Source organism: Callorhinus ursinus, unplaced genomic scaffold, assembly GCF_003265705.2.
Source record: "Callorhinus ursinus isolate GAN/ISIS: 27379988/994484 unplaced genomic scaffold, GSC_fseal_2.0 scaffold22, whole genome shotgun sequence".
NCBI lineage: Eukaryota > Metazoa > Chordata > Mammalia > Carnivora > Otariidae > Callorhinus > Callorhinus ursinus.
The window spans coordinates 5,594,426-5,606,539 of record NW_027397084.1 but is presented as its reverse complement, the minus strand read 5'-3'; the positions used below and the strand labels follow the sequence as shown (position 1 = coordinate 5,606,539).

Here is a 12,114-nt window from a genome sequence, read left to right as displayed (position 1 = left end):
CTTTCTTTCTTTCTTTCTTTCTTTCTTTCTTTCTTTCTTTCTTTCTTCTTTCTTTTTAAGATTTTATTTATTTACTTGACACACACAGAGAGAGAGAGCACAAGCAGGGAGAGAGGCAGAAGGAAAGAGTGAGGGAGAAGCAGGCTCCCCGCCAAGCAGAGAGCTCGATGCGGGGCTCCATCCCAAAACCCTGGGATCATGACCTGAGTCGAAGGCAGATGCTTAACCACTGAGCCACCCAGGCACCGCCCCCTTTTCTTTAAATGCTAGGAAGCTTTGCTCCTAAAGTGACATTTCAAATTTATAAAATTGTGTAGATACCTCATAGGTTTTTATTTGCATTCTTTTTCTTAATTGACACTCTACTTTTATAGCTTCCCTTTTTGTAGTTTGTGTAGTTTATATAGACATTTTATAGGTTGTGTTTCCTTATTTCTATTCTTTTTTTTAAGGATTTTATTTATTTATTTGACAGAGAGAGAGAGAGAAAGAGAGCGAGTACAAGCGGGGGGAGGAGCCGAAGCAGAGGGAGAAGCAGGCTCCCCGCTGAGCAGAGAGCCCCATGCGGGCTCGATCCCAGGACTCTGGGATCATGACCTGAGCCTAAGGCAGATGCTTAAACGACTGAGCTACCCGGGTGCCCTCCCTACTTCTATTCTAATATAGTTTTTTTTAGTGCACTGGCATTGTGAGCCACCTCAAGTCATTTGCAAAACAGGGAGTGGCTTAAGACCACTTCTAGTCATTTGTAATACAGACAGTGTTAGTTTTCTAACCAGATGGGTCCTTAGGAAGGAAAGAAACATTTATTAAAAAGTTAAAAAGATTTAGTTCTAGGTTTTCTAAGGGCGAAGAATGTACAGAAAGCATTCACCTTTAGCATGTACGCTCTTCTGTTTCGCCAGCCCCCATTCCGTATTATCCCACCAGTAGGTCTGAGCTTCCTTTGTCTGGGAAAGAACAGAGTTGGTTCTTCAGCTCTGAGTGAGAAAGAAAAGGAAGAATAATATGGACCCCTCCCTTCACTCCCCTGGAATTGCCCATCTCCCCCAGTTGAATGATACATGAAGGTCTCATTCCACCCGCTTTATGGGGTATGACCGGGGTGTCCTGAGGCTGGACCTGAAAGCTTGACAGAGTGGCATTTTGTAGCAGACAGATCTAGGGCAGAAGTCTTCTGTATTCCCCTAGAGCATTTTTCTCCCACTTTCCTTTTGTGGTTTCAGAAATCTGTGTATGTCGGTGGCAAGAAACATTAGGTCTTGGACTCAGAGCTCCTTCCTCTTACCAGCTTGGTAGTGACTCCAGGTGGGAGGGAGAGTCAGCAGAAAAGTATTTCTCTTTTCCTTCTTGAAGGGGGTGTGTCCTAGGTTTGTTTGCCTACAAGGGCAGCCGCATGAAGCAGGAGTTGCTTAGGTACCAGTGGACCTGCATGGCTGCCCGTGGGCCGCTGTGCAGATACTAATTAGCGATGTCTTTCCAAACAGCCTTAAGAAGTGATTAAACTGCAAGCACCTGGAGGAAGGGCTCCCAGAGGCTGTGAAGAGAGGAATCACCAGGTAAGTGATTTGATTCCTTAGAATGTGTATTACTATCACCAGTACTATCTGTTAATTTGAGATAGTTTCCCCTACCCCCAGGGAAAACTCTGATTTCAAGATCCCATTTCCTAAAGAAGGTTAAATAAAGGGACAGAGAATGGAAAAAGCAATGAGCAGAGATAAGAGAGTTCATCCGCTTGGTGACTGTATTAATTGAGATGATTTACTGATTCGCAGACTCCAAGTTCCCTGACTCAAAGCACACACCTCTCTCTATGGATTACAGCCCAGGACCCCCTATTCTTCAGGTGTGCCTGGGAGGTAGAGTCACTGGAATAAAGAAGGTGCCACCAAGGATACTTGTTAAAAATACCGATTTCATGACTTCCACTGGTCAGTAACATATTAGCTTTAGCAATCTCTTAAAATAAAAATATGCTTGAGCAGATTAAGTTTATTTTCACTTAAGATGAATTCATAATTAAGTTTTGCCTGAACCAGTATAATCTGGGAAATACTTCCCAACTGAACTCCCTCCTTGGACTTAGAAAAATTGAAAAATTGACCTTTATAATCATTTCCCCGCTCCTTCCCCCTAATAAATACAAAGCAATACACTGTATTTTCTGACTGACAGTCCTTGAAAATTCGCAATTTTTCTTTTCCTTTTTTCCTTTATTTTCTTTTCTTTTCCCTCCTTTCTTTCTTTCAGAAAAATCCATTTATGTAAACCCAATATCCTAGATAGATGATGGGAAGTTACTGAAGAAAATATAGAAAGAAGGTCAAATTGGAAGAGATGTGGAGAAATGATGTCTGTGGCTTTTCCATGACAATATCCATTAAAGGAATCTTGACAATAACACACATAGGTGGGAAATTAGAGATAGAAAATAAATAATAAAAATAGATAAACATATATTCTATAATTTATTTGAATATTAGCAGAGCCTTTTATGGTTTTTTCTGTAATAGAACCACTGCTAATTATCCAACCATAACCAAAATTAAAAACAGTCTTACAAAAATGGCCACAAAAATAATACTTTATTCAACTATTAGCAAGTATTATAACTTTGAGCACATTATTTAGCTTTTTGTGCTCTGGTTACTTAATTTGCAGAATGGTGGCAATAAGCATTGATTTAAATTAAGATTTAAATTAAGATTTAAAATACGTGTATGCATGTTGAGGCTTCTCAGGTTGGCTTGCAAACCCTTCTATTTCGTACGCAGCCACAAATTGATGGGAATTGTTGCTGACATGCCTCATAGGTATGCATGGCCTACTCTCTAAAAAGAGAGTAAATTTCTTTAATTTTTTTTTCAAGTAGGAATAGGGTTCCCATTATAGGATTTATCTCTGGTTGTGCTGAAGGTAAGGGGAACACCGGACTTTTGCATCCATACACCCTCTGATGTCATTCATTCCACAATTAAAGGAATGCAACTATTCTCCTAGAAAAAAATAAATGAGCACATTCATTTAAACTAGGGTATAAGTGACTGATTTTAGCACTTTGGTTGGGAGTGAGGGCAAACTGGAAGCAGCAAGAGGGTCCTGGGTATTGATGGGTGTCACCAGTGGTGGGGGTGTGTCACGAGGATAAAGAGCTCAGAAGGTGGACAAGTGGCATCCTTGGGACAATGTCACTGAATTCTCAGTTTTGCTGAATGCCACTCCTTAATGAAACCATGTTCCACCCAATCTAAACATGTATTTGCAACTTTAACAATATTCTACCTTGTTCTCTTTCTAAAGTTCTTTGGCAGGAAATACCCATAGCTACAGAAAAGGGGAAACCCTGTTCCCAAACACATCATGGAGTTTGAGTTGTGTGTGAGCAGGGAAGCACTCACAGGATGTCAGGGTCTCCACAGTTCGAGATGAGCTAGATACCTGATCTTAGCAGCTGTGAAAATAATCTAGAAACTTGGAAGGACAGTGCAAAAGGTCTATAGCATCATGGCCTCTCTGACACGCCCTGCAGGTTCCAGCCTTGCTGAAATCCACAACCATAGTACCCAAACTCTCTTACCACCCCCCTCCCCTGCAAACCACAGAGTGTCTCAGATGCTCTTATCTGATGGCAGGTGGAAACCCGGAATTCTGAGATGTTAAAAATGAAAATCCGTAAGAATTAACAAGTGTGAAAATGCCCTGGCATTTCATGGAGTTGTGGTAAATTCCCCGTGCACAGTCGGTTGAATAAATGATATGTAAAGAGAACAGCAGTGAGGTATGTAGCCCTCAAACTATGCAAACTGGAGTTAAATCTTGTTGATGGGGGTTCTCAGGCCCCCGTGGGGTCTCTGGGTCTTCAGTGCAAATGCCCGTTTTTAATCTCTGAGGCCCACAAACCTTGGAAACTCTAGTTTTTCATTTTGTTTTAAAGTCTTTTAAAATAAAGACTTTAAATAAAGTTTAAGATAATTTCCTTGTTTGCTTACTTAAAAAGTCAAGCCAGAAAAAAAAAATATAAATGGCTAATAAACATCTGAAAAAAAGAAGGCATAATCTTAGGGATAATCAAAGACATGGAAATTAAAACTATTAGACAAAAATTTTGCCTATCAATTTGGCAAACATTAAAAAAGTTGCTGGGGACAGTGTGATGAAACTTGTTGCTTTTTAATCATAAGATAAAATAAAAAAAACTGATTGTAAAAGTTCCTTTATTGTTTAGGGATAAGCAGGCGTTTACTATAAATTTACAGTATTAGGTAACTTGTCACAATGGAAGAGATCCACACCTGCAAAGTTTTGGGTAAAGAGACTTTGTATTAAGCAGATTATATTTTCCATGGAAACCCTGCATACTTGTGTTTGTAGTTTAGCCCAATTTTGCTTGAAGACTTCCTTCCCTGTGCTTAATCTCTTAGAGAATCAGGCTAATTGTTTCTCATAAGAAACTTAATGTTATATTTCTTAGGCATATAACACTCTACTATGTTGTTGACCAAAATTCCGATTAAACAAGTAAGTAGGAGAAGAAAAGACACAGCGGAAGAATTTACAAATATTTAAGTCAGATTTTTATTATACAACGAAGGTGGCCTTTAAAACTAATAAAGAATTATCAAGGTGTCTTGCTAAAAGAATGGTTTAGTCAAGAAACGTAGTTGGAGGAAAATGAAAGTAAATGCTTATTTTATACCAAAACCTAAAATAACTCCAGAAGGATTAAAAGTTTAAACATATTTTAAAATTAAAGAAGGTTTAGAAGAAAATATATAAGAATATTTTTACAATCATTCTATAAAAAAGATTTTTGAACGTGACTCCTAGTTTAAAATACATAATGAAAAAGAGTGACAGATGTGATTTCATGAGCTCTTGGGCAGAACATAGAAAGTTAAAAAAATTTTAACAGAATTTATAATAGAAGCGACAAAGAGCTAATATCCATGTTATATAAAAGTTCCAAAGAAACAGTTCTTAAGAAAAAGTAAACATTCCAATAGAAAAACTATAGGGAAGGCATTTTTGTCACGCTGATCAAAATTCAAAATGTATAGACCTTTTGAAGCACTTTACTCTAACCTGGAAAAATCCCAGTTTGCCCAGAATTAAGGATGCACAAGAAGAAGCTTAACAGAAGGAATGTTTGAGGGCAGATTGTAGGAGTCCAAATGACGAATTTGCTGCCCTAATGCGTGTGCTCTTTATCTGAACATAGTGTGGGGCCTGGGAGGTTTTGGAGTATGGACTAACATAATATTTGCAGGATAGGTGGAATGCCAGGAAGCTGGTTCTTTGTCTAGAAGAATCATTTGGGGAATATGTTTGGGAAACTTGCTTTTACTCATTAGGAAGTTATGATGAAAATACTGTTAATAGGCATTGGGAAACAAAGAATGAATGTTCTTTAGTATATTTGAAATAATTAAGATTTATCAGTCTAAGCATTGAATGAAAGTTGGCTATCAGTTTTACTCTTATTTAAAAAGGTACCCAAGAAGAGCTTGTAGCATTTTTAATCTGACCATTCACATAAGAAGATGCCACAAAGCTTGTTCTCTGGTTCTTTCCAAAAGGCCTGATAAAGTGTTTTTTCATCCTTAGACACTGACAACACTCACATTTGATAGGAGGATAGCTTTGAAACATATATTATTCTTTTTCCTGAACAAAGAAAGCTTATTTGTAAGGAACTCAGGTGGACATCAAATTAACAATCCAGGACCTTATTAAAATCATCTCCCAAGCAACAACATGCACTGGCTCAGAGTCCAAGAGAAATATTAGATTCTTCAGGGAGAGAAATGTAGAGAAATAGTTGATAAATTCTTTTTATTTAGAATTTAGGTCTACCCTTCTCATTTTCTGCAAGCATGAAATGGAAATAATCCCCACTTTATTTACAAGATTGTCAAAATAACCAAATCGATGCATATGAGAGCATTTAGTAAATTACAAAGAATTTTTCTTATTTCTTTTTATGTAACCATCACTTCCCTCAAGTGCTATTCAAGTACTTTTTCAAGGGAACAATCTAAGAGGAAGTTCAAATTCCATGGGTTTTTACCTGCTCTAAGTAAGCAGAGTCATGTGGGGAAGATGGGAAATAAACCCGACCAGGGGATTCCCGGAAGGCTGGGTCCCCACTGCTGAGCCAAAGGCTTGGCTGAAAGAAAAAGCTTGGCACCTTCTCTGGAATGCCATTAATCGTCCTTTAAGGGCTTGATGCTAATGTTGGCTCTACTGAACCATGAACGACAGGAGAAAATCTTCAGTTACAAGTGATTGGAAAAGAGCCAACCCCTGAGGCTGGCGGTCAGGCTCTTACAAGGGGATTGAGCTGGACTCATCTGTGGGAAAGGAACTCTACCAGGACATCGGAAGAAGTATTGGGTGATGAGCTAAGAACAACTGATCATCCTGTATCTTTGCTGAGATACAAAGTACAGAGGAAAAAGCTTTTTTTTTTTAATATTGGATATTTTATTTCTTCCTTTTAAGTCTTTTTATTTATTTATTTATTTGAGAGAGCGAGAATGAGAAAGAGAGAGAGCACATGACATGATAGGGGGAAGGGTCAGAGGGAGAAGCAGACTCCCTGCTGAGCAGGGAGCCCAATGTGAGACTCCATCCCGGGACTCCAGGATCACGACCTGAGCCGAAGGCAGTCGCTTAACCGACTGAGCCACCCAGGCGCCCCAGAGGAAAAAGCTTTAAAAAGCCCAAAATCTTTGTTAGTGGGGAGCACACAGCTGTGCTAGGCTGAGAGCACCAGCAACACGAGAAATGCTCTGCAGCCAAAGTTCCCATGAGTGGGAAAGGACACACAGACTTTTAAAAAATGTTTCTCAATTTTTGGATCGAAGAGGATCCGACGAGGAGGTAGGGCCACACACTGGACTCTGAAGGGACATCCATTCAAGGAAACGTTGCAGGGTTTAAAATAGGGAACAAAGAGACCCCCGCCACCCAGCAGTTGTTTTCAAAAGTGGGTCTGGGTCACTGTTTTTGGAGTTTCCCATAATGGGCGGAGCTACCGTGTATGAACGCCCGGCCTGACTGTGCTGTGAACTACCCGTGCCTGGCACAGTGCCTGGGAAATTGGAGGCTCTCAATATCCCGTGGTTGGACAAATTAGGCTTTAGCAGATTGGTAAAGCGTCCTGGGAAGGAATGACGGAACTAAGTGATTCCTTTTGTCTCTTCCAGCCTTATCATTCTAGGATTCTTAAAAATCACACCTCTCTTCTCAACCCAAGGACTTCATTCTTAGTAGGTGCTCAGCCAATCCCAACAGATATTCCAGAATTATAATAACCAGTTTGAGGAGGAAACAGGTATAAAGCCCAATAAAACATGTTAATCTTTCCCAGCTTAGATTTGATGACCAATAGACACTAAAGAAAAGAATAATTAAATAAATAATAGCCAAAGAGAAACTGGGAAATGGGCATATAACAATAGAATCTGAATGGGAGTGGATCTGAGCTCACCTTATCCTATTGCTTATTTTATAGAAGAGGAAACTGAATTGTAGCATGGTTTGTTTTTTTCTTTAACTTTCATAAGTTCTGGCAGTTAAAAGACAAACCTGGGGTTAGATTCTAATTCATCTAGCTCTTTTCCATTATGCTGATACAACAGAAGCACACTAAAAACTTGCTAAAATGTAAAATATCTTCTTCAAATTGTACTGTGCACACATATTTATGCAGATACTCACTGAGATTTTAGATAACTTTAAATTGTAGTTCTTCCAGAAGAAGTGTGTCTAGCTCAAGATTCACCACACCTCCCAATATTTTTCTAGATGTGAATTGGTTGTCTTCTTTGTCCCCACCTACCTTTTCACCTGACCGCTACCAGATCTACCTACTTAAAGGAGAACAAAGAAACTCACTTCAAAGGCAAAAGGCCCAAGGATTCCTCCATAAAGATAGATCCCAATGCAAATGGTACCAAAACGTTATAAAATAAAAGGTGAAATAAAACCAAGGCTTTACAGGTCCTGTGCTGGTAAAACAATCAGTTCTGTTTGAGTCATGATGTCCTTCAGATCCTAACTGGAGATCTGCTGTATTCCATTAGTGTGTGCGCGCGCGCGCGCGCGCGTGTGTGTGTGTGTGTGTGTGTGTGTATGTGTGGTATGCACGTGTGCCCATGTGAGTCCAAGACAGAGAGGAGGGAGACAACTCTACTGGGAATTCTTCTATTTATAGAGGAAGAAACAATCCCATAAATATTGGTGCCAGGAAAGCAGCCCAAGTGTGCCACAGTGTCTAAGATTAGAATGTTGCTAAAAATGCTAGGAAGTGTAGGAGTGAGCAGTTCCAACTCGAACCGCTATTGATAAGGTGACAACTGTTGACATAAATAAATAATATTTGGAGCCCATAAAGACGTAACTGGAAGATGGAGAGACAATGGACAGCCTTCTCTAGAGGCGTAGTAGCAAATCCTAATGATTGTTCTCTGCAAACTGAAGGACAGGGATTATCAGGAATGAATTCACTTGAATGAATTCAAGGAAGTGAGGGGGGTTCTACCATGGCTAAGCCTTCCCACTGAGCTGGTGCCAACACAGCTGTGGGTCAGGCATCATTGGCCCCCAGCTGCCACAGAACGAGAGATGTAAACACACATACTCTGATGTCAACAACAGCTCCTTGTCTGTGGCAGGGGCACACAGATTCTGAGAATGTTTTAATAATAAGGAACTTTTCAGCTTGGAAAGGAAGTGCTGAAAATACCATGAGGGTTGCCTCTAGTAAAGTCAGAGTTAGGTGGGATGTAAGATTACCCTAGACACACACACACACACACACACACACACACACACACACACACACGCACAGTATTTCTTGACATCCACACTGTCCAGGACTCTCTTTTGAGTCAGATAATTCAGTTACTGTAACAATGTATTTTTTATCATCTTGAGGCTGGGGTCCATCCTTCCATTTACATTGTGGTGGCCATTGACCCGGGAGCACCTTTTATTTGATAAGTTAATTTGACTCACAATTGAAGTCAAATTCTGACACAATTCAACAAGTAACTATAAATGGTGATGAAATTAAAATATTAGTAATGCTAGCATTAATTGCTAACCATAATTGAGGCTTACCACCTGCCAGGCATTTTTCCAGGTACTTTACATGCAATAATGCATTCAAATCTCCTAAGAACCTCTGAATTTATACTATTTCCTCCATATGATAGGTTAGTAAACTGAGGTATGGAAAGCCTGAGAAAATGTCAGAGGGCATCTACTTGATAAATGTCAAAGCTTGTCCCTGAACCCTGGGCAATCTAGCCACAGTGCTTGGGTCCCATGTACCTTGAGAAGGTACATTTTCCCACCTTTGACTAGCTGTCAAATAGAGGATGCCCAGTTAAATCTGAATTTCAGAAAAACAACAAATAATTATGGACAATGAATAGTGTCTCAAATATTGTGTGGCACACACGGAACACTAAAAAATTAGTCATTATTTATCTGAAACTGAGTCTTCCAACCTTATCCCAGAAGGGGGTGTATGTACCAAGGAAGCAAAGAAAACATTTTGATTAGTTTGAGCTTTGGTCCCAAACCCCAGAGTAGAATTCAAATCACAGGCTTGGCCTCAGTACCAAACTCCTGTTTCCTATCCCAGAACCAGTCTAGAATAACAACTCTTAAACCTGCCTGGAGGTCAGCATCCCTGGCTGGGCCTGGCCTGTCTAAGGTTTAGTAGGGTTTAGGGTGGGAGGGGGGCACCTGTATTTTCTAATGAGCTTCCAAATATTTTCTTTTCTCTCCCTCCTCTTCCTTCCCCACCCTGTCCCCCTCTTCCTCCTCCTGTTTAGAAATACAGCTATTCGTGATTGGCCTACAGAGCAGTGACTGGGAATCACAGGTCTGAAACCCTGACTGTAAGTAATAATTTACCATTTCTAGCAAGTCCAAGGAGACAGCCCAGAATACACCCTCCACCTGGGAGGAAGAGAGGCCAAGAGTATGAGAGAGAGTTTCCTCACAATGCCCAGGCCTTCTTGAGTTGGGTTTGCAGCCTCAAGCCTGGACAACAGGAGGGAGAAAGAAGGTTTTTTCAGAGAGAGAGATATTGAGAGAAATGATTGAGAGAAAGAGCCATAAAAGGGCCAAGGGCCAGGCCTTCCATTTGGAAGCAGGCCCTGGCTCAAGGAGAGGGTAGGTCACACCCACATTCATGGTGACGGTTTCCTTCTTTGAAAGCTCCAGCACTAAAGACCATGGTCCAAACAGTGCTCAGTGTCAGGAACTGAGATTAAATAGTTTTCCCTGGAAGTAGAGAAAAAGAACGGGGTTGGAAAGAGACAAGTTTCCTTTGCAATGTGGCTGCACTCAAAGAAGGTATTGGTAAATTAATTTAGTAGGATGTGACAATTTACCAAAACCAAAACAAAAAACCCTCCACCCAATAAAATAAAAACAAATATTTATATTACAAAGCTGTAGTGATAAAAACCAGTATGGTACAGACGCCAAAAAACAACAACAAAAAAAGACACATAGATCAATGGAACAGAATAGAAAACACAGAATTGAACGCACAACCATATGGTCAATTAATCTTTGACAAAACATGAAAAAATATCCAATGGGAAAAAGATAGTCTCTTCAACAAATGGTGCTGGGAAAACTGGGCAGCCACAGGCAGAATGAAACTGGACCACTTTCTTATACCATACATGAAAATAAATTCAAAATGGATTAAAGATCTAAATGTGAGATAAGAAACTGTAAAAATCCTTGAGGAGAACACAGGAAGTAACTTTTTTGACATCAGCCATAGCAACTTCTTTCTAGATATGTCTCTTCAGGCAAGGGAAATAAAAGCAAAAATTAACTATTGGGACTTCATCAAAATAAAAAGCTTCTGCACAGTGAAGGAAACAATCAACAAAACTCAAAGGCAACCTATGGAATGGGAGAAGATATTTGCAAATGACATACCTGATAAAGGGTTAGTATCCAAAAAATATAAAGAACTTATAAAACTCAACACCCCCAAAATGAATAATCCAATTAAAGAATGGGCAGAAGACAGGATAGGCATTTTTCCAAAGAAGACATACAGATGATCAACAGACACATGAAAAGATGCTCAACATCACTCACCATCAAGGAAATGCAAATCAAACTACAATGAGATATCACCTCACACCTATCAGAATGGCTAAAATCAACTACACAGGAAACAAGAGATGTTGGCAAGGATGTGGAGAAAGGGGAACCCTCTTACACTGCTGGTGGGAATGCAAACTGGTGCAGCCACTCTGAAAAACAGTATGGAGGTTCTTCAAAAAGTTAAAAATAGAAGTACCCAGGGGCGCCTGGGTGGCTCAGTGAGTTAAGCATCCAACTCTTGGTTTCAGCTCAGGTTATGATCTCAGGGTCATGAGATCAAGCCCTGCATCAGGCTCCACACTCAGTGGGAAGTCTGCTTGAGATTCTCTCCTTCTCTCTCTGCCCCTCTCCCTGCTCTCTCTCTCATAAAATAAATAAATAAAATCTTAAAAAAATAGAACTACCCTACAATCCAGAAATTACACTACTAGGTATTTAGCCAAAGAATACAAAAATACTAATTCAAAGGGATACATGCACCCTGATGTTTATACCAACATTATCTACAATAGCCAAATTATGGAAACAGACCAAGTGTCCATTGACTGATGAATGGATTAGGAAGATAAAAGAATATAAAAGAATGAAATCTTGCCATTTGCAATGACATGGATGGAGATGGAGAGTATTATGCTAAACTGAAATAAGTCAGTCAGAAAAAGACAAATACCATATGATTTCACTCATATGTGGAATTTAAGGAATAAAACAAATGAGCAAAGGGGAAAAAAGAGAGAGAGGCAAACCAAGAAACAGATTCTTAACTATAGAGAACAAACGGATGGTTACCAGAGGGTAGGTGGGTGGGGAATGGGGGAAATAGGTGATGGGGATGAAGGACTGGGTGTTGTAAGGAAGTGCTGAATCACTGTATTGTACACCTGAAACTAATATTACACTGTACGTTAACTAACTGGAGTTTGAATAAAAACTTGAAAAAAAACCAAGTAGAAATATCTA

The 12,114-nt window shown here is 39.7% G+C and overlaps 1 protein-coding gene across 7 annotated transcripts in view; it reads left to right on the top strand.

The window, feature by feature from the left end:
- ADGRF1 (adhesion G protein-coupled receptor F1) overlaps window positions 1–12,114 on the top strand; it is a 42,967-nt gene that overhangs the window by 170 nt on the left and 30,683 nt on the right. For 4 of the 7 annotated variants that reach the window (XM_073905061.1, XM_073905060.1, XM_073905056.1 and 1 more), the window contains exons 1-2: window positions 1,422–1,559; window positions 9,852–9,917. The gene's annotated coding sequence lies outside the window, so the exon portion shown is untranslated. Of the gene's footprint in view, window positions 1–1,421; window positions 1,560–2,354; window positions 2,414–9,851; window positions 9,918–12,114 lie in introns of those variants that run through there. The other 3 variants (XM_073905057.1, XM_073905058.1, XM_073905059.1) reach the window with 3 other exon arrangements.